This window comes from Mauremys reevesii, unplaced genomic scaffold (assembly GCF_016161935.1).
Source record: "Mauremys reevesii isolate NIE-2019 unplaced genomic scaffold, ASM1616193v1 Contig2, whole genome shotgun sequence".
Classification (NCBI taxonomy): Eukaryota; Metazoa; Chordata; order Testudines; family Geoemydidae; genus Mauremys; species Mauremys reevesii.
The window spans coordinates 211,974-232,511 of NW_024100826.1; the positions used below are offsets into that span (position 1 = coordinate 211,974).

The 20,538-nt window shown below is 47.8% G+C and overlaps 2 non-coding genes across 2 annotated transcripts; one reads left to right on the forward strand and one right to left on the reverse strand.

The window, feature by feature from the left end:
* The first annotated feature begins 15,920 nt into the window (after positions 1-15,920).
* On the forward strand, positions 15,921-15,993 carry TRNAI-AAU. Its single transcript has one exon. It is a non-coding gene; the product is annotated as a tRNA-Ile (tRNA).
* Positions 15,994-18,055: 2,062 nt separating this feature from the next.
* TRNAG-UCC lies at positions 18,056-18,127 on the reverse strand. The gene has a single exon. It is a non-coding gene; the product is annotated as a tRNA-Gly (tRNA).
* Between the last annotated feature and the right edge of the window lie 2,411 nt (positions 18,128-20,538).

Here is a 20,538-nt window from a genome sequence, read left to right on the forward strand (position 1 = left end):
GCTCCTCCACTGTCGCACCTGAAAGGCTGGTGGTGGGCATTTCCCAACCTATAACATATCTCAGTAACGCACACAGAACAAAACTTCATAACTTCCCAACCAATGCGAGCACACACAATCCAACACGATATTAATGTTCAACAGATCAAGACTTTTGAAATCATACCTCACAAGGCAGACTTTGTACAAACCATGTCACCATTATATGAGAGTGGTGAATATGGGGCTTCCAGGGTGCTGCTTTGAGCACAGCGTGCCACACCTGGACTTACATTGCAGTGGAGACGTACCCTTAGAGTCCATCTCTCCTGGGATAAGGATGGCAGCAGGGCTGGCCTGGGTCATCTGACTTGGGCTCCTGGGTGTAAAGCTGAGGGGCTAAAACTGTGGTGCCGATATTTGTGTTCACGCTGAAGCCTGGGTTCAGAAACCCTCACCCCTCATGGGGCCTCAGAGGTTGGGCTCAAGCCCATATGTCTGCACTGTAATTTTATAGAGTTTGGGAGGAGTTTAGCAAGTGGAAATGGTAAAACCGCATTGAGGACTGGACCACTGACCTATCAGCTCTTAACACCCAAACTTTCAGTAACTCTGTTATCAATACCTGTAAGTGTAATTTAAACCATAGGTCCATCTAGCTCTGAATCTTGTCTTCTGACAGTAGCCAATACCAGGTGCCCCAAAAGCCACTCCCCAAGGCACCACTGGGAGTTGAACCCAGGATCTCCTGTTTACAAAAACATGGGTTTTAACCAGCTAAGCTAGGGTGCCTGCTACTAATAAAAGCATTGTGTCTGTCCACACCTAACTCTCTGCCAATCCCCACTGGGCCCTGACAAGTGTTGTGCATGTTTGGCTTCTGTAAAGCAGAGGAGCAGGTGAAGTTTTGCTCCCAAGGTGTGTGTGTGATTCTTTGGACAGGTCTACACTACAAAATTAGGTGGGTGTAATTAGATTACTTAGGCTGGCAATGCAGTTATATCAATCTAATCCCACTTTCTGGAGCTATGAAAGGGGAAGGGCTTTACCCTCTGTAGCAGGAATGCAGGGCAGAAGAGTTCATAGCAGGCATGGTGGGATACTGGTGGAGACCAGTTATGGTGATATAATGACCAGCAGCATTTACAATGACAATTTGTTGCTTTAAGTTTGCTGCAAAAAGCTCTAGGCCTCTTGTCGAGGTGGTTTTATTTTGTCACCAAAACAGGGCAGTTTTGTCGCCAGACGTGGCATTGCAGTGTGTGCACCAGCCAAAAGCTGCTGACTGAGGGAGCGTTGTTTGTTTTTCATACACCTGAGCAATATAATGATGCTGAAATAACTTTGTAGTGCAGACCTGGCCAAAGATTCACACACACACACAGCTTGCAAGGAAAACCTCACCTGCTCCTCTGCTTTGCAGAATCCAAACACATGCAAAGGCCCTGGTGGGGATGGCAGGGAGTCAGGTGTGGGCAGGCACTGTCTTTTGGGTGTGGGCAGGCACCATGGCTTATCTTGCTGCAGCGCCTGTTTTGTAAAAAGGAGATCCTGGGTTCAATTCCCACTGGTGCCTTGTTAAGTAACTCTTGGGGCACCTGGCATTGGCTACTGTCAGAAAACAAGATTCAGAGCTAGGTGGATCAATGGTCTATCCCAGTAGGGCTATTCCTATGGTTTAAATTACACTCACAGGCACTGATAATAGAGTTACTGAAAGTTGGGAGTTAAGAGCTGATAGGTAGGTGTTCCAGCCTGTCACAGATGACCCCCTCCCTCTGGGACAGGGGCAGGTCTGGGCTCTCACACCAAATGGCTCATTGTGGCTGCCAGAACCTGTTGGCAGCTCATTTACTTTCCACCGAGGGTTGAGTCCTGCTTTGTGCACCATGTGTGAGAATGAAAATCCTAAACCACCCTTTGAAATAACAAATGCAGCAAACATGTTATTGTCCCTGCCCCAAAGCAGATAGACCAATGGAGAAATGCCATGGAGTCCATGGTAATACTCCACTGCCATTTTATCTGTTTCACTTGCTAAACTCCCTCCCAACCTTGTGGGGTCCAGAGCCCGGTATTGAGCCTGAGCCGAGATGTCTACGCTGCAAGTTTACCACCCCACAGCCCAAGCATGTCTGCCCTGCCATTAACACACCCAAATCACTATTCTCAAACCCTGGGTCAGCTGATTGAGGCTTGTGGGGCTTGTGCTGCAGGGTTATAAAATTACAGTGTAGAAACTTGGGCTTGAGCCCAGCCTCCAAGACCCCACGAGGGGTGAGGGTCTCCGAGCCTGGGCTCCAGTCTGATCCCCAGGAGTCCAAGTCAGACGATCCAGGCCAGCCGGGCCACAGGGCTTTTATCACAGTATAGATGCCATCTCAGGGTATGTCTACATTGCAAAGTAAGCCCAGGGTTAGCAGAAGTCATGTCAGCAGCCCCAGCACATAAACATAAACCATGAGGAAAAGACCCAACCCCAGATAATCTGGGCAGTGTCCTTTTCCCTACGGCCCGTAAGTCCAGCAACCAAAAGTCCTTTAACATGAGCCATCCCCTCTCTGCACCTCACTCACAGCTGTTGTCCTTAGTCAGTGCAAGCCCAGAGGTGCCTCTGTACAGTTCATCTGCCATCCTGGGTGGAAAAGGGGGGAAATAAGAAGGCACCATACTCATTATGTTGTCTAGGGACTCACCCATCCCTCCACAGCCACCCTGTTCTAAAGTTGCTCTAACATATAAATTTTAGTATAGGGACCCAGGCCCCGGCCCACTTGGCTTTGGAACCCATGTCCCCTGCCTAGCAAGTGCTATTGAATTGAGGGTGAGTCCCTCAATCGGGGTCTGCCAAGCACAGTTGTGCTGCCCTCGATTCCCACAACAAGGACAACAACCCTTTATTTTACTCCTGCCCCAATAACAAGGAGACTGGGAATCCAACACCAGCCAAACGTGATCATTTCGGCAAGCAATCCAACATATTTCCAACATGCTGACTCATACACGAAACCTTGCAAGAAAATCTTCCTGAGGGGGTCTGAAGCACCTGCTGCTGGAGTGAGCCATGGGTTGGGATTGAGGTGCACTGGAAATAGGAGGGGGCAGTGGGTTGGGATTGAGGGGTACTGGAAATAGGAGGGGGCAGTGGGTTGAGACAGAGGAGAAGGGTGAAGAGGAGTAGGCTCTGGTTGGAAGTGAGGAGCAGTGAGCATAGGAGGGACTGAGGGTTGGGACTGAGGGGCACTGGGAATAGAGGGGACATGGGTTTGGGCTGAAGAGCGTTGTCGTTTGGGGATCCAGCAGGACATTCTGGGGGGTGCAAGTGCAGGGGAGGAACATGCTCTATGCCCAGAGGCCTTTATTCCTCCAGGCTGCAAGGACAGAGGGGATGTCAGGAAGTTGCCCCTTCAATCCCCCACACACAAAGGCCCTTCTTAAAAAAGGCAAAGTCTTGAAGAGAAAAAGTAACACCAAAGAGGATTCTAGAAAAACAGTTTAAGATATAGTGAGTAGTTTATTACCTGACCAGAGACTTGAACCCTGGGCCCTCAGGCTCACAGCAAAAAAAAGTGCAAGCTGTGCAGAGGAGAAACTAGACAGACTAGGGGAAACTTGCTGCTTTTGCCCTCTTCCCAGCCCTACCCTGGCCTGGTATTAGTGCTGGTTAAAAAACGGGGAAACTATCAGCATCTATCAGGCTTTCATAACTGTACAATACTCAGCACAATACAGAGGTGCCCATGTGCAAGTGCCGAATGGTTGGATTGGCTAATGCAGCCTGTAGACGTCCAGGACACACTGGGATATAGAGCCAAGTGTTCATCACCATCATTATTTCAAAGGAATAATGATAATGGTAGCAAGGTTCACAATTGACTCAGCAGTTGCATACAAAGGTGCACGTTTGGCTCAGGTTGGCCACCCCGATCTAGATGTAGAAGTTACAACATTTAAACTTGAAAGAGGGGCCAATTTCCCCATCATTTCCCACCTTTACATCCCAAAATGATGACTTTCTGAATGAACCCTCCTCGTTCAGCCAGAAGATCTTGGGGTGGGTGTAGGAGTCACTGGTTAAAATTCTCTGGACTCTGTTCTGAATCAGGTCAGAGCAGAGGTACATAGTGATCTAGTCTGGCTGTAAAATCTATACATCAACACCAAATATGGTGTGAAATTAATCCTCAGAAATGACTGTTCCCCACCCAGACCCCAGCAAAGGGCTCTCCAAGGAAGGGGGCTGTTGAGGAAGGAAAGAAGAAAGATGTCCTTCTCTCCCTGGAGCAGGGGCGGCTCTACCTTTCTGGCCGCCCCAAGCAGTCATGACTGCAGAGGGACCGCTGGTCCCGCGTGGCTCGGCTGGACCTCCCGCGGCTGCGGACGGTTCGCGGGTCCGGCGGCTCCGCTTGAGCTACCGCAGTCATGCCTGCGGGAGGTCCAGGCGAGCCGCGGGACGAGCACCCCCTCCGCAGTCATGCCTGCGGCAGGTCCAGTCATCCCGGGGCCCAGCCTGCTGCCCCCCCGGCTGCAGGGGACGCCCCCTAGATTTTGCTGCCCTAGGCACCAGCTTGTTTTGCTGGTGCCTAGAGTCGTCCCTGCTCTGGAGGAACTGGGCTCTGTGCTTTGGACAGAAAGGAGGGGAAGGAAATGGCTACATGACGGCAGCAGAACCTAAGAAATGAAACACAACAGGCTTCTGAGCATGTTGCTTCTGAACAGTGAACGAACCTGACTCCTGTATCATGAAAAGCCAGAAAGCCGTTTCTTTCTATGACCGGGAGAAAAGAGTTACAATAATTCCTGCCCATTTACTTTTGAATTATTTTACATTATAAAGAAAATTGTAACAAAATTAGTCTGAACTTGAGCTGCCTGTTATTAAAAGCTGGTTCCCCAATTCAGTTCCAACTGCTCTGCTAGAAACACCCCGAGGTCCCTGCTCACCCTAGAAAGAAAAAAAACAGAAACTCCCACTGGGCACTGCCCTTGACTCCAGGCTGCTGTCCCCGGGTGCGGGTGGGGACTGATTGTTTGCTGCTGAGGAGGGAGCCAGTAGAGGCCTCTGGTGCTCTGCTCCCAGCATCTGCCCAGCCCAGGCTGTCCTCTGCCTCAGCTGCTGCTCCCGGCCTGCTTTAGAGTCAAACATGCAGGGCCTCCAGGAGAACAGAGGCTGGAACAGGGCAGCAGCCTGGGTTGGGCTGGGAAGATGCTGGAAGTTCTCGTTCCCTGAGAACTGGCCTGGCTCCCTTCTCAACAGCAAACAAACCAATTCCACGTCCCCTCCCCAGAAAAACCAGTCTGGAGCCAAGGGCAGCAGGAGACGATTCCCTCTAGTTCCCACCGAGGCAGGAGCGAACCCAGAGTGTTTCTAGCAGAGCTTATGGAACTGACATGGGGAAACCAGCCTTTAATAACAGGCAGTTCCAGTTTAAGCTAAGTGTATTTAACAATTTCTACAACATTAAATAACACTTCAATCACAGTGTCACCATCCATAGAATTGCTTCAGCCTTATAGGTTCCCAAGTGCAAAACAAAACATCTCTTCAAATCCAAGGGAGTGGAGATCAGTCAGTTTTCAGAGTCATCCCACATAAAAGAACCATGTTGTGGTACATACTGGCCCCATCATGTGGCCATCGCCTTTCCCTCCTCTCTGTTAAAAGTTTTGGTATTTTGCACAGAAACTTTCGTCTCTCAGGAGAGACCTGGAAACCAGGGCTGCCAGCCAGACAAACACCTTTAAGAGGAGGCATCATCTGTCAAAAAATAATCTCACTCCTTCAGTTCAGAGACACCCTGAAATGTTACTTATCAGGGCAGAGCCAGAGGATTGAAAGCAATTACATCAAACCCCTGTGTAGCTAGCAGGAATGAACACAAACACTCCCTCGTATCTGAAGTGATGTTTAGTTTTACCCTTGGTAAACTACAAGACTAAAGGGAAAGGCAGTGGTGGTGCCAGATATAAAGAGTAAAACACAAAACAATCATCATAGTTATGCCCATAGTGACTGCAAAATATTTCTATATACTTCTTATTATCCTCAGTGTATTATTTTCTCTGGTGTCTAGACATTGACTAGGCCTTGACCAAGAAATTTGGCTCTTGATAAAATAATCGACTACCCCTGGTGAAGGCAATGGACTTGACACCCACTCAGGTATCCTTACACAGGTTCAAGTACTGACAACAGTGGATGCCTTTTAGCCATAGCTTTTAATCAGGGCAATACATTGATAGGAACTCCTGTAAAATCATTTCCCAGCCCGGGTCCTTCACCCACATTCCTTAGCGCATTGGGCCACCATGTGAATGTTTCATTTCCCACCTCAATTTCACACAGAGACACAATTTCCTTTGCACAAATCCATGAACAGCAAAACCTCCCTGTGTCTCTTGTCTGAGCCAGGGCGTTCGATTCCAGGGAACCCTTCTCTCCTGCAATGGCAATGGTCAGACAGAGGGGAGGTGGCACATGCGTCCCTGCCAGGGAGATATTGGCTCGGCTCTTTCTTTCTGCTGCTGTTGTTAATCCATGAAACATCAAGGGAGGAATGCAAGGCTGAGTTCATGCACCAACCCCCTGAAATATTTCAGTGCCCCAGAGAAATTCTGCCCCTGGCTATTGGAACAATGTGCTGGAGATTCGAATAGGAACGGGACTGTCTAAATTGTCAGAGTGGGGAATGAACAACAATCTATAGCAATGTCGTTAGCCACAAACACACTCTAATCATGCTCCAACCAGAAGGGAAATGGGCAGGAACTCTTGCTGTTCTGCCATGGACACACTTACACTAATGCACAGCCGTGAGTGTGCTGGGGGAGATGGTCTGAGCAATTTGAAGTGACAATTCTGTGAGAACAGAATCATTGTGTAGTAACACAGCTATATATCAAGTAGTTGTGGCTGAATGGTTAAGGCGCTAGATTAAAAATCCATTGAGGTCTCCCCATGGAGGTTCAAATCCTGCCACCTATGGAAGCATTAGTGTGTTGTCATTGCTGTTGTCTTAGTGCCTGAGCATCGATGGAGCCAAACTAGAGCCAGATCTTGTCTCACTCTGAGGCTGTCTACACTTAAAATGCTGCTGTGACACTACTATAGCACTTTGGAGAAGACAGTTGCTATCAGTGAGGGGAGAGGTTTTCCATCCCTGTAATACCTACATTGACAGGACAATCTTTCCTTCCATCTAGCCCTATCTAACCATGGCTTAGGTCACCTTAATTATACTGGTTCTGGGGTTTTTCACACCCTGAAAGACGTACTTGTTAGAGGGTTTATCCCCTCACCCTCCCATTCCCTGGTCCTTCTCATGTGACCAGAGAGCAGCAATACATGAAGTTCAAGGGTGCAAACAATTCAATGTTTATTGCGGTAAACTTCCAGCAAGCAACGATTCCAATTTCCGTCCTCAGTGTCCCCCTTCCCAGCTCTGACACCACAGAGCCTTGCCTGTGTCCCTGTTCCTATTCCCCACCTTACCAAAACATAATTCCAATTCCCCTACCCCATTCCCCCCCCCCCTTACTTCCTGATTGACTGCAGACTATATAGTAAAACTTGAGTTCTGCTTAGCTATACCTTAACCAATCATTTTACTGAAATGTAACTAACCAATCCTAACATATTGTAACATGATTATCTTAACAATTATATCCCACCACCTTAATTGGTTTATACCCAACAAATTAATTATACATCAGACTGAAACAATCACAGCCCCAGACAAAGATTATACAGACAAGCAATAGGAAAGTGGGGACTACAGTGACAGAACAACAAAGAAATGAGGATTTCACACTCCAGCTATTGATAAGTGGGTTGTTGCCAGACAGGATGCTATCATGGTAGAGGTTGTGGATGCTGGTTGCTTAACTGTCTGGCCCCTAGGGCAGGATTTTGAGGTTCACCATTACTTTCTCAGAATGCTAGCACCCATCTTTTGTTCACTTAAAACATGAGCAGGGAGATTACAACACCGCAGAACTCATGGAGCTCCAGGAAATGTGTAACTTTAGGTCTGGGTGAGTGTGTCTAAAAATCAGCTGTGCTGTAGAAGGTCTCTAGGAGTTGAAAGAGATGCGCCATCTCGACCTCCCTAAAGAGTTCATCAAATATTAATGAAAACTAAGGTTGATACATGATAGTCTTTGTAGTAGTAGGATGGTGGACTGGTCTAATGGGCTAGTTTTAAGACTCTTTTTTCCTATCTCTTGGGTGTTCTGGTCTCTGCATAGAGACGTGGTTTCACATCCCACTCCTGATAGTACCATTTTCTTCTATCTGGAGAAAATGCCTCACTTCAATCTCCTTTGCAACAATAGAACACCATTTGCTTAGCTTTTCTATTCCAGTAGTTGTAAGAGAAGTTCCAAACGAGGGGGAAACAGTGCCTGTTCTCTCGACAGATCAATTTTTGTCTTTCTTCATTTCAAGCCATTTTCTCAGATACATCCGTATTTCCCACACTATTTTGTTTAGTGTTCTTTGCTTTTATGAAACGTTAGGGTCATCATTTAATTGCCACACAACCGTACTTATGAAGTGAAGTGAAACACAATATTTTTTGGATATTCTTGCAGAAGAGTTTTGCTTTCTGACCTGGAATTGAACAGGAGCTACCTGAGGGGGACAATGCTACTCCCTTTTCTTGACTCATCCAAAAACGTAAGTTCTTGGTGCCCTTTGTTTCCCTGTTCTTCAAAGACAAATCATCTGGTTTAGCAGCTACTGAGAAAGCCCTTGAAAAGGGCCCCAAAATTGATAGCAACTGGTTTCTGTAGTATAGTGGTTAGAACATTTGCCTTACAGGCAAAAGGTTCTCTGGTTCAAAGCCAGGCAAAAACAGTGCTGCTTTCTCTCCCTCAGTCTTTTATCACTTCAAGCCCTTTCTTAACTACATCCATATCTTCTATGTTTTCTTCCTCATTATTTTTTTCCTTTCATGAAGCTTTAAATTCAAAAGGAGAGGCTTAGCTGGCATTTTGAGGGAAGGAACAGACCATCATTTGGGAGATTGCCAGCTACGTAACAAATCTGAGTAGAAGAATCCCAACCCTTTGTCCTGCATATTTAGCTCCCAGCCAGCAGTTTCCCCCTCACTTTTATTTATGTTGAGCTAACTACAAACAGCCTTGTGTATCCTTTTCACGTCAGAGAAATCTATTCACTGATGATCACATTTCTGCTACTTTCCTGGCTGGGCAGGGTTGGTGTGTGCGGAATCAGAACATAATAATTGGAACTCTCTAAACCCTCCTTTTAATATACAACATCACATTCCCCTTTCTAAATAACATTTTCCCATAATATTTTTGAACACTCAACATCTTGTTTGCCTTCAAACGATGTAGTGGGAATTCTGTGACTGGCTAGCCAACTACAAAAGCAGTTTCTCCTCCCTTGGTGTTCAAACCTCAACTGCTAGAAGAGGGCCTCATCCTCCCTGATTGAACTAACCTCTTTATCTCTAGACTGATTCTTACCTGCATATTTATACCTGCTCCTGCAAATTCCCACTACATTCATCTGACAAAGTGGGGATTCGCCCATGAAATCTCATGCTCCAATATGTCTGTTACTCTGTAAGGTGCCACAGGACTCTGTCTTTTTGAGGTAAGCGCAGCTGGCTTCGGATGGTGCTGACGATGGATAGAAAAAAGGCTGGAGTCAATGACAGATGAGACCACAGAAGGAGCAGGGGAATGGCAGCCCCACAGAAGGTCCTGGGTGCTCAGATGCCCCAGTTATTGCACCCTGGCCTGTCGTAGAGAGAGAAAAGACACAGAGGGACCCAGCCCCCCTACAGTGATCCCATGAACAAGAACCTGGTTGGGAGTGGGGTGAAGGTTCCCTCTGGGCAAAGTGGAGCTGAAATCCCTCAGTGACCTGGAATTTAATAGGAAGTTTCAAACCATGCATGGATGTGGGCTGAGGTGCATCAGCAGAAGGTTGGGCTGGACAGGGGTGGCAGGTTTGTATAATTTATGGTAGTGCCCAGAATGGGACCAAGTCCTGCCCCCACCCCCACCTAAGGCTCTGGGAAGGAGTTTGGGTGTGGGAGGGAGAGAGACTGGGCTCTGGGAGAGAGATTGGGTGCAGGATCTGGACTCAGTCAGGGGGCTGGGGTGCAGGAGAGGGAGTGGGTCACAGGCTCTTGGAGGGAGTTTGGGTGCGGGTGTGGGATCTGGGCTGGGGCAGGGGGTTGGGGTGCAGGAGAGGGTGAGGAGTGCAGCATTTACCTCAAGCATTCTTACAACTACAGTACCCACCTGCTGAAGTGAAGAAACAGACTGACAGATGCAGAAGAGTACCCAGAAGTCACCTACTACAGGACAGGCCCAACAAAGAAAGTAACAGAACACCATTAGCCATCACCTTCAGCCCCCAACTAAAACCTCTCCAGCACATCATCAAGGATCTACAACCTATCCTGAAGGATGATCCCTCACTCTCACAGATCTTGGGAGACAGGCCAGTCCTTGCTTACAGACAGCACCCAACCTGAAGCAAATACTTACCAGCAACCACACAACAAAAACACTAACCCAGGAACCTATCCTTGCAACAAAGCCTGTTACCAACTCTGTCCATATATCTATTCAGTGGACACCATCATAGGACCTAATCACATCAGCCACACTATCACAGGCTCATTCACCAGCACATCTACCAATGTGATATATGCCACCATGTGCCAGCAATGCCCCTCTGCCATGTACATTGGACAAACCCAACAGTCTCTACATAAAAGAATAAATGGACACAAATCACATGTCAAGAATTATAACATTCAAACACAGTTGGAGAATACTTGAATCTCCCTGGTCACTTGATTACAGACCTAGAAGTAGCAATATTACAACAAAAAACCTTCAAAAACAGACTCAATGAGAGACTGCTGAATTGGAATTAATTTGCAAACTGGACACCATTAAATTAGGCTTGAATAAAGACTGGGAGTGGATGGGTCATTACACAAAGTAAAACTATTTCCCCATCTTTATTTGTCCCCCTCCTATTACTCACACCTTCTTGTCAACTGTTGGAAATGGGCCATCCTGATTATCACTACAAAAGGTTTTTTTTCTCCTGCTGATAATAGCTCACCTTAACTGCTCACTCTTGTTATAGTGTGTATGGCAACACTCATTTTTTCCTGTTCTCTCTGTGTATATATATATATATATATATATCTATCTTCCTGCTGTATTTTCCACTGCATGCATCCGATGAAGTGGGTTTTAGCCCACAAAAGCTTATGCTCAAATAAATGTGTTAGTCTCTAAGGTGCCACAAAGACTCCTTCTTCTTTTTGCAGATAAATTAATGGATGTTAAGTCCATGAATGAATCATAGAATATCAGGGTTGGAAGGGACCTCAGGAGGTCATCTAGTCCAACCCCCTGCTCAAAGCAGGACCAAACCCAACTAAATCATCCCAGCCAGGGCTGTCAAGCCTGACCTTAAAAACCTCTAAGGAAGGAGATTCCACCACCTCCCTAGGTAACCCATTCCAGTGCTTCACCACCCTACTAGTGAAAAAGTTTTTCCTAATGTCCAACCTAAACCTCCCCCTCTGCAACTTGAGACCATTACTCCTTGTTCTGTCATCTTCTATCACTGAGAACAGTCTAGATCCTCTTTGGAACCCCCTTTCAGGTAGTTGAAAGCAGCTATCAAATCCCCCCTCATTCTTCTCTTCTGCAGGCTAAACAATCTCAGTTCCCTCAGCCTCTCCTCATGAGTCATGTGCTCCAGCCCCCTAATCATTTTTGTTGCCCTCCGCTGGACTCTCTCCAATTTATCCACATCCTTCTTGTAGTGTGGGGCCCAAAACTGGACACAGTACTCCAAATGAGGCCTCACCAGTGCTGAATAGAAGGGAATGATCACATCCCTCGATCTGCTGGAAATGCCCCTACTTATACAACCCAAAATGCCATTAGCCTTCTTGGCAACAAGGGCACACTGTTGACTCATATTCAGCTTTTCGTCCACTGTAACCCCTAGGTCCCTTTCTGCAGAACTGCTGCCCAGCCATTCGGTCCCTAGTCTATAGCAGTGCATGGGATTCTTCCGTCCTAAATGCAGGACTCTGCACTTGTCCTTGTTGAACCTCATCATATTTCTTTTGGCCCAATCCTCTAATTTGTCTAGGTCCCTCTGTATCCTATCCCTACCCTCCAGCATATCAACCACTCCTCCCAGTTTAGTGTCATCTGCAAACTTGCTAAGGGTGCAGTCCACACCATCCTCCAGATCGTTAATGAAGATATTGAACAAAACCGGCCCCAGCACCGACCCTTGGGGCACTCCACTTGATACCGGCTGCCAACTAGACATAGAACCATTGATCACTACCCGTTGAGCCCGACCATCTAGCCAGTTTTCTATCCACCTTACCGTCCATTCATCCAGCCCAGACTTCTTTAACTTGCTGGCAAGAATACTGTGTGAGACTGTATCAAAAGCTTTGCTAAAGTCCAGAAATAGCACATCCACTGCTTTCCCTCATCCACAGAGCCGGTTATCTCATCATAGAAGGCAATTAGGTTAGTCAGGCATGATTTGCCCTTGGTGAATCCATGCTGACTGTTCCTGATCACTTTCCCCTCCTTTAAGTGGTTCAGAATTGATTCCTTGAGGACCTGTTCCATGATTTTTCCAGGGACTGAGGTGAGACTGACTGGCCTGTAGTTCCCTGGATCTTCCTTCTTCCCTTTTTTAAAGATGGGCACTACATTAGCCTTTTTCCAGTCATCCGGGACCTCCCCCGATCGCCATGATTTTTCAAAGATAATGGCCAATGGCTCTGCAATCTCATCGGCCAACTCCTTTAGCACCCTCGGATGCAGTGCATCCGGCCCCATGGACTTGTGCTCGTCCAGCTTTTCTAAATAGTCCCGAACTACTTCTTTCTCCACAGAGAGCTGGTCACCTCCTCCCCATACAGTGCTGCAGAGTGCAGCTGTCTGGGAGCTGACCTTGTCTGTGAAGACAGAGGCAAAAAAAGCATTGAGTACACTAGCTTTCTCCACATCCTCTGTCACTAGGTTCCCTCCCTCATTCAGCAAGGGGCCCACACTTTCCTTGACTTTCTTCTTGTTGCTAACATACCTGAAGAAACCCTTCTTGTTACTCCTAACATCTCCGGCTAGCTGCAACTCCAAGTGTGATTTGGCCTTCCTAATTTCACTCCTGCATGCCTGAGCAATACTTTTATACTCCTCCCTGGTTATTTGTCCAATCTTCCACTTCTTGTAAGCTGTTTTTTTGTGTTTAAGACGAGCAAGGATTTCACTGTTAAGCCAAGCTGGTCGCCTGCCATATTTACTTTTCTTCCTACACATCGGGATGGTTTGTTCTTGCAACCTCAATAAGGATTCTTTAAAATACAGCCAGCTTTCCTCGACTCCTTTCCCGTCATGTTATTCTCCCAGGGACCTTGCCCATCAGTTCCCTGAGGAGTCGAAGTCTGCTTTTCTGAAGTCCAGGGTCTCTGTTCTACTGCTCTACTTTCTTCCTTGTATCAGGATCCTGAACTCGACCATCTCATGGTCACTGCCTCCCAGGTTCCCATCCACTATTGCTTCCTCTACTATTTCTTCCCTGTTTGTGAGCAGCAGGTCAAGAAGAGCTTTTCCCCTAGTTGGTTCCTCCAGCACTTGCACCAGGAAATTGTCCCCTACACTTTCCAGAAACTTCCTGGATTGTCTGTGCACTGCTGTATTGCTCTCCCAGCAGGTATCAGGGTGATTAAAGTCTCCCATGAGAACCAGGGCCTGTGATCTAGCAACTTCTGTTAGTTGCTGGAAGAAAGCCTCGTCCACCTCATCCCCCTGGTCTGGTGGTCTGTAGCAGACTCCCACCACGACATCACCCTTGTTGTTCATACTTCTAAACTTAATCCAGAGACTCTCAGGTTTTTCTGCAGTTTCATACTGGAGCTCTGAGCAGTCATACTGCTCTCTTACATACAACGCAACTCCCCCACCTTTTCTGCCCTGCCTATCCTTCCTGAACAGTTTATATCCATCCATGACAGTACTCCAATCATGTGAGTTATCCCACCAAGTCTCTGTTATTCCAATTACATCATAATTCCTTGACTGTGCCAGGACTTCTAGTTCTCCCTGCTTGTTCCCCAGGCTTCTTGTATTTGTGTATAGGCATGTAAGATAACTCACTGATCGTCCTGGTGTCCCAGTATGGGGCTGGAGCCCTCCCCTCTTGCATTCACCTACTTGTGCTTTCTCCCGATATCCCACTTCCCCACTTAGCTCGGGGCTTTGGTCTCCTTCCCCCGGTGAACCTAGTTTAAAGCCCTCCTCACTAGGTTAGCCAGCCTGCTTGCAAAGATGCTCTTCCCTCTCTTCGTGAGGTAGAGCCCGTCTCTGCCTAGAAATCCTTCTTCTTGGAAGACCATCCCATGGTCAAAGAATCCAGACCCTTCTCTCCGACACCATCTGCGTAGCCATTCGTTGATTTCCACGATTCGACGGTCTCTACCCTGGCCTTTTCCTGCCACAGGGAGGATAGACGAGAACACCACTTGCGCCTCAAACTCCTTTATCCTTCTTCCCAGAGCCACGTATTCTGCAGTGATACGCTCAAGGTCATTCTTGGCAGTATCATTGGTGCCCACGTGGAGAAGCAGGAAGGGGTAGCGATCCGAGGGCTTGATGAGTCTCGGCAGTCTCTCCGTCACATCGTGAATCCTAGCCCCTGGCAAGCAACACACCTCTCGGTTTTCCCGGTCAGGGCAGCAGATAGATGACTCAGTCCCCCTGAGGAGAGAGTCCCCGACCACCACCACCCTCCTCCTTCTCCTCCTCTTGGGAGTGGTGGTCATGGAACCCCCATCCCTAGGACGGTGCACCTCATGCCTTCCAATCAGTGGAGTCTCCTTCTGCTCTGTTCCCTCAGATGTATCATCCACTCCACCCTCTGCACTAGTACCTGCGGAGAGAACATGAAAACGGTTGCTCACCTGCATCTGTGTTACTGGTACATGGACATTTCTGGTACTCTTTCCTCTTCTGGAAGTCACATGCCGCCAATTATCCTCACTGGCCTTCTGTCCCCGCTGCGTAGCCTGCTCTGAATCTTCAGAACATTGTGCCCGCTGAAGCTGATCCTGACATCTATCCAGGAAATCCTCATTTTCTTTTATGGAACGCAGGGTTGTTATTCGTTTCTCCAGACCTTGAATCTTCCCTTCCAATATGGAGATCAGCTTGCACTTTGTACAGACAAAGTCGCTCCTATCCTGTGGAAGGAAGATGAACATGGCACATCCTGTGCAGGTCACAACAGTGGATCGCTCAGCATCCATAGTCTCTTCCTTCTAAGAGCTTCCTTACTTGTGGCAGATGCTACTCAGAGAAACCTGTGAGGGGGGGGGCCTTGGTAGGCTCTCTCCCGGCAAACTCCTTCTGTTTGCCTCTCTGCTGCTCAGCTGGTTCGCAGCTGACTGCTTTTTTATAACAGTCAGGCCCAGCTGGAACAAAGCACTCCCAGCTACTAGCCAGGATGGGTAAGGAATGGTATCCCTAGCCTCTGTTTGTCAGAGGGTTGAGATGGATGGCTAGGAGAGAGATCTCTTGATCATTACCTGTTAGGTTCAGTCCCTCTGTGGCACCTGGCACTGGCCACTGTTGGCAGATAGGATACAGGGTTGGATGGACCTTTGGTAATAATTGGAGATATACCAATCTCCTAGAACTGGAAGGGACCTTGAAAGGTCATTGAGTCCAGCCCCCTGTCTTCACTAGCAGGACCAAGTACTGATTGTGCCCCAGATCCCTAAATAGCCCTCTCAAGGATTGAACTCACAATCCTGGGTTTAGCAGGCAATGCTCAAACCACTGAGCTACCCTAGCCTAGTAAGGGCCTTCTTATGAAGGGAGGGGCAGAGCACTGTGACAGAGTTTCTGTAGTGTAGTGGTTATCACATTTGCCTAATATGTAAAAGGTCCCTGGTTTGAAACCACGCAGAAACAGGATGGCTTAATTTCCCAGCTCCTACTAGCCTCTCCCTGCTGTTATAGGAACAGCAATGATTTCTATGCTCAAAAGGTCTGTTATACTTCTCCCACTCCCACCTTTGTCTTCTCTCCCTTTCTGAATACCTGTGAAGTGGCTTTCCCTTGCAGGATGAATGGGCTGGTTGTAGAGCTCCCAGGTAGACAAGGGGTCTGGGACTCTAATTAGGCAGCACTCACACACCCAGAGCATGGACACTGCCCAAGGTGGAGTGTGACCAACCAGAGGCAGCCAAATCATCTCTAGTTGCAGGCCATGAGGAGCAGGTCCTTAAAAGGGGAAGGGGCCTCATGCTCAGGAGTGCACTCACAAGCTTCAGAGGGGTAGCCATGTTAGTCTGGATCTGTAAAAGCAACAAAGAATCCTGTGGCACCTTATAGACTAACAGACGTTCTGCAGCGTGAGCTTTCGTGGGTGAATACCCACTTCTTCAGATGCAAGAGAAGTGGGTATTCACCCACGAAAGCTCATGCTGCAGAACGTCTGTTAGTCTATAAGGTGCCACAGGATTCTTTGTTGCTCTCACAAGCTTGTACTTCCAGTGAATGTCCTTCACTGGGTCCACTGTGTTGCATTTCATTGTGCCTTAGGAAGACTTGCCTTCATCACACAGTCCATTGTGGTGCTGTGGGACACTTACCTTGCAGAATCCTGACATCTCCAGTGCTGTGTGAGTGTGATGCCCCCACTTCTTTTGAGCTTAGCTGTCAATATAATAAACGTGCTGCTTTCTGCCAAACTGTGGTGGGTCATTAGTCCTCCCTATGCTTACTAGCTGGCCCAATTTCAGGTAACACCTGCAATAACCCCAACCCCTGCAAGACAGAGGGTGGTGAAATGAGCTGAGAAAAAGCCTTGGCATCTGCAGGGGAAAGCTAGAGGATCTTGGCCAGTCACCTTTTGAAGCCCTGTGGCTTGGTCTCCTCTGCCCTTGGAGGTTGGCCTATGGCAGCCGGCTCTTCCAGCTGGCCTCCTTTGTGTGAGTTGCGAAAGGAGGAAGTGAGGCAGGAATGGGGCAAAAGAGGAAAGTCGATCTGAGGAAGGCAGGGCAGAAGCTAAGCACTTCAGTGCGGCTAAGTGGGATTAGTAGAGCGTCACCATTCGTTCTGCAAAGCCTGGGGAGGTGTGGTTGGCTGCTGGGAGGTAGAATCCTGTGCCTGCCTCTTGGCTTCCCAGGGGTGGCTACTTGCATCCCAGGAGAAGAAGGATGGTTCTGGGTGAAAGGAAGACAAGCAAAGCTCTCGGAGGAAATTTGGGTGCAGGGTGCTGGCTCTGCACTGGGGGAGGGGGTTGGGGTGCAGGAGGGGTGGCACTTACCCCGGGCAGTGCAGCTCCCAAAGTGACTGGTACACACAACCCTGTGGCAGCAGCTCCTAGGTGGGCAGGGCCAGGGGGTCTCCGTGCATTGCTGCCTGCAGGCATTGATCCCCAAGCTCCCATTGGCTGCAGTTTCTGGCCAATGGGAGCTGCGGAGTTGGTACTCAGGGCAGGGGCAGTGAATGGAGACACTCCCCCTGCCCCAGTGGATGCTGGGACATGCTGGCCATTTCTGGGAGTGGCACGGAGGGATGGAGGTAGAGTGGGCAGGAGCCACCTCAGTGCTGCTGGCACATCTCTGCACACCCATGGGGGGAGGGGAGCAGAGGGCCTCCATGCGCAGCCTGGGGTAGAGGCAGTGCACAGAGCTGCCTCCCCTCCTGGGTCTATTACAGGTGTGGGTGGATGGGGTCTTTTGGCCTGCAAGATGCAGCAGGTCAGACTAGATGATCACACTGGTCCCTTCTGACCTTAAAGGCTCTGAGTCTAAAAGGGAGAGGGAAGTAAAGGAAATTTAAAAAAAAATAAACCAAACATTGTAATACCAGGATGACTCCAACAGCTCATTTTATAGTCTTGTCCCTTTCTTCCTCCACTGGGTGTTTAATAACCTGCAGGATATTGATTCTCTCATTCCATTGCTAAACTGATACAATGTGACTGAAATTAAACCAATTCCCAGGGGAGAAAATATCACATCACTGCATTGGCTGGGAATTGAACCAAGGTCAACTGCTTGGAAAGCAGCTATGCTCACCACTATACCACCAATACAGCTGGCAGAAGTATCACTTATGCTTGCCCAATGAGGCTAGACCAGAATTGAAGCATTTTCCTGCCTGTTAAAATGTACTGGATTCTCATCACTAAAAAACCACCTCTATCTTCACCTGGGTTTGAACCATCAGCCTTTTAATTAGCCACCAAAGTTGTTAATCACAAACACAGGTAACTACCTATATCCCAAGCTTATCTATGAAGCACCTAGAGGGGTGCAACTGGCTAATGAGAGAGGTGTAGTGCTGGGGTTATGAGTTCCGGCCTCACCCAACGCATCAGTTTTCATTAGCCATGGAGCTTCCCCCACTTACTTTGTCTCATTCACATGGAAAGTGCCATACAAGGGTGATGAGAGTAAATTCTAAACTCTGAAATGCGGCGGTGGCCCATGGATTGGGATAAGGGGGTTGAAGAGAAAAAGCTCTAAGAATATAAAACCAGACAGTCTCCAGGGGCAGGTACGGTACAACACCTCCACAGGGAGCCATTTGAGGGAGGGAGTTTCACTTCCTCTGTTCAATGTCCTGAGAGGTATTTTAAGATGAAGATAACACCATGGCTAACAGTTGACTGGCACATCCTGGGTTAAAGAAAGGAAGGGACTTGTGTTAATAGTCTGAAGTATTTGTTACCGTCACTGTCTGACCCCCCCTTCAGTTCGGAGCAGGGTTGTATGTTGCTGAGTGGAACACACAGACTCCTGGAGAGCAGGGGCAGCTGTTTCCATGGCAGAGAGCCTGGCCCTTAGGAGATTTTCTTGACTATGGCAGGACTGCTTGGAAATAGTGACCATAATACAATAGCATTCAACATCCCTGTGGTTGGAAGAACATCTCAACAGCCCAACACTGTGGCATTTAATTTCAAAAGGGGGAACTATGCAAAAATGAGGGGGTTAGTTAAACAGAAGTTAAAAGGTACAGTGACTAAAGTGAAATCCCTGCAAGCTGCATGGGCGCTTTTTAAAGACACCATAATAGAGGCCCAACTTCAATGTATACCCCGAATTAAGAAACACAGTAAAAGAACTAATAAAGAGCCACCGTGGCTTAACAACCATGTAAAAGAAGCAGTGAAAGATAAAAAGACTTCCTTTAAAAAGTGGAAGTCAAATCCTAGTGAGGCAAATAGAAAGGAGCATAAACACTGCCAAATTAAGTGCAAGAGTGTAATAAGAAAAGCCAAAGAGGAGTTTGAAGAAGGGCTAGCCAAAAACTCCAAAGGTAATAACAAAATGTTTTTTAAGTACATCAGAAGCAAGAAGCCTGTTAAACAACCAGTGGGGCCCCTTGATGATCGAGATACAAAAGGAGTGCTTAAAGATGATAAAGTCATTGTGGAGAAACTAAATAGATTCTTTGCTTCAGTCTTTACGGCTGAGGATGTTAGGGAGATTCCCAAACCTTAGGTGGCTTTTGTAGGTGACAAATCTGAGGAACTGTCACAGATTGAAGTGTCACTAGAGGAGGTTTTGGAATTAATTGATAAACTCAACAATAACAAGTCACTGGGACCAGATGGCATTCACCCAAGAGTTCTGAAAGAACTCAAATGTGAAGTTGTGGAACTATTAACTTAGATTTGTAACCTGTCCTTTAAATCAGCTTCGGTACCCAATGACTGGAAGTTAGCTAATGTAACGCCAATATTTAAAAAGAGATCTAGAAGTGATCCCCGTAATTACAGACCGGTAAGTCTAACATCAGTACCGGCAAATTAGTCGAAACAATAGTTAAGAATAAAATTGTCAGACACTTAGGCCTGGTCCACACTAGGACTTTAATTCGAATTTAGCAGCGTTAATTCGAATTAACCGTGCACCCGTCCACACCAGGAAGCCATTTAATTCAACATAGAGGGCTCTTTAGTTCGAATTATGTACTCTTCCCCGACGAGGGGAGTAGCGCTAAATTTGACATGGCCATGTCAAATTAGGCTAGGTGTGGACGGAAATCGACCTTAGTAGCTCCGGGAGCTATCCCACACTGCACCACTCTGTTGACGCTCTGGACAGCAGTCTGAGCTTGGATGTTCTGATCAGCCACACAGGAAAAGCCCTGGGAAAATTTGAATTCTTTTTCCTGTCTGGCCAGTTTGAATCTCATTTCCTGGTTGGACATCGGGGCGAGCTCAGCAGCACCGGCAACGATGCAGAGCTCTCCAGCAGAGGAGTCCAGGCAATCTCTGAATAGAAAGAGGGCCCCAGCATAGACTGACCGGGAAGTTTTGGATCTGCTCGGTGTGTGGGGCGAGGAGTCTGTGCTTTAGGAGCTGCGCTCCAAAAAACGGAATGCAAAGACCTACGAGAAGGTCTCCAAAGCCATGACAGACAGAGGATCCAGCCGGGATGCAATGCAGTGCCGCCTGAAAATCAAGGACCTGAGACAAGGCTACCAGAAGACCAA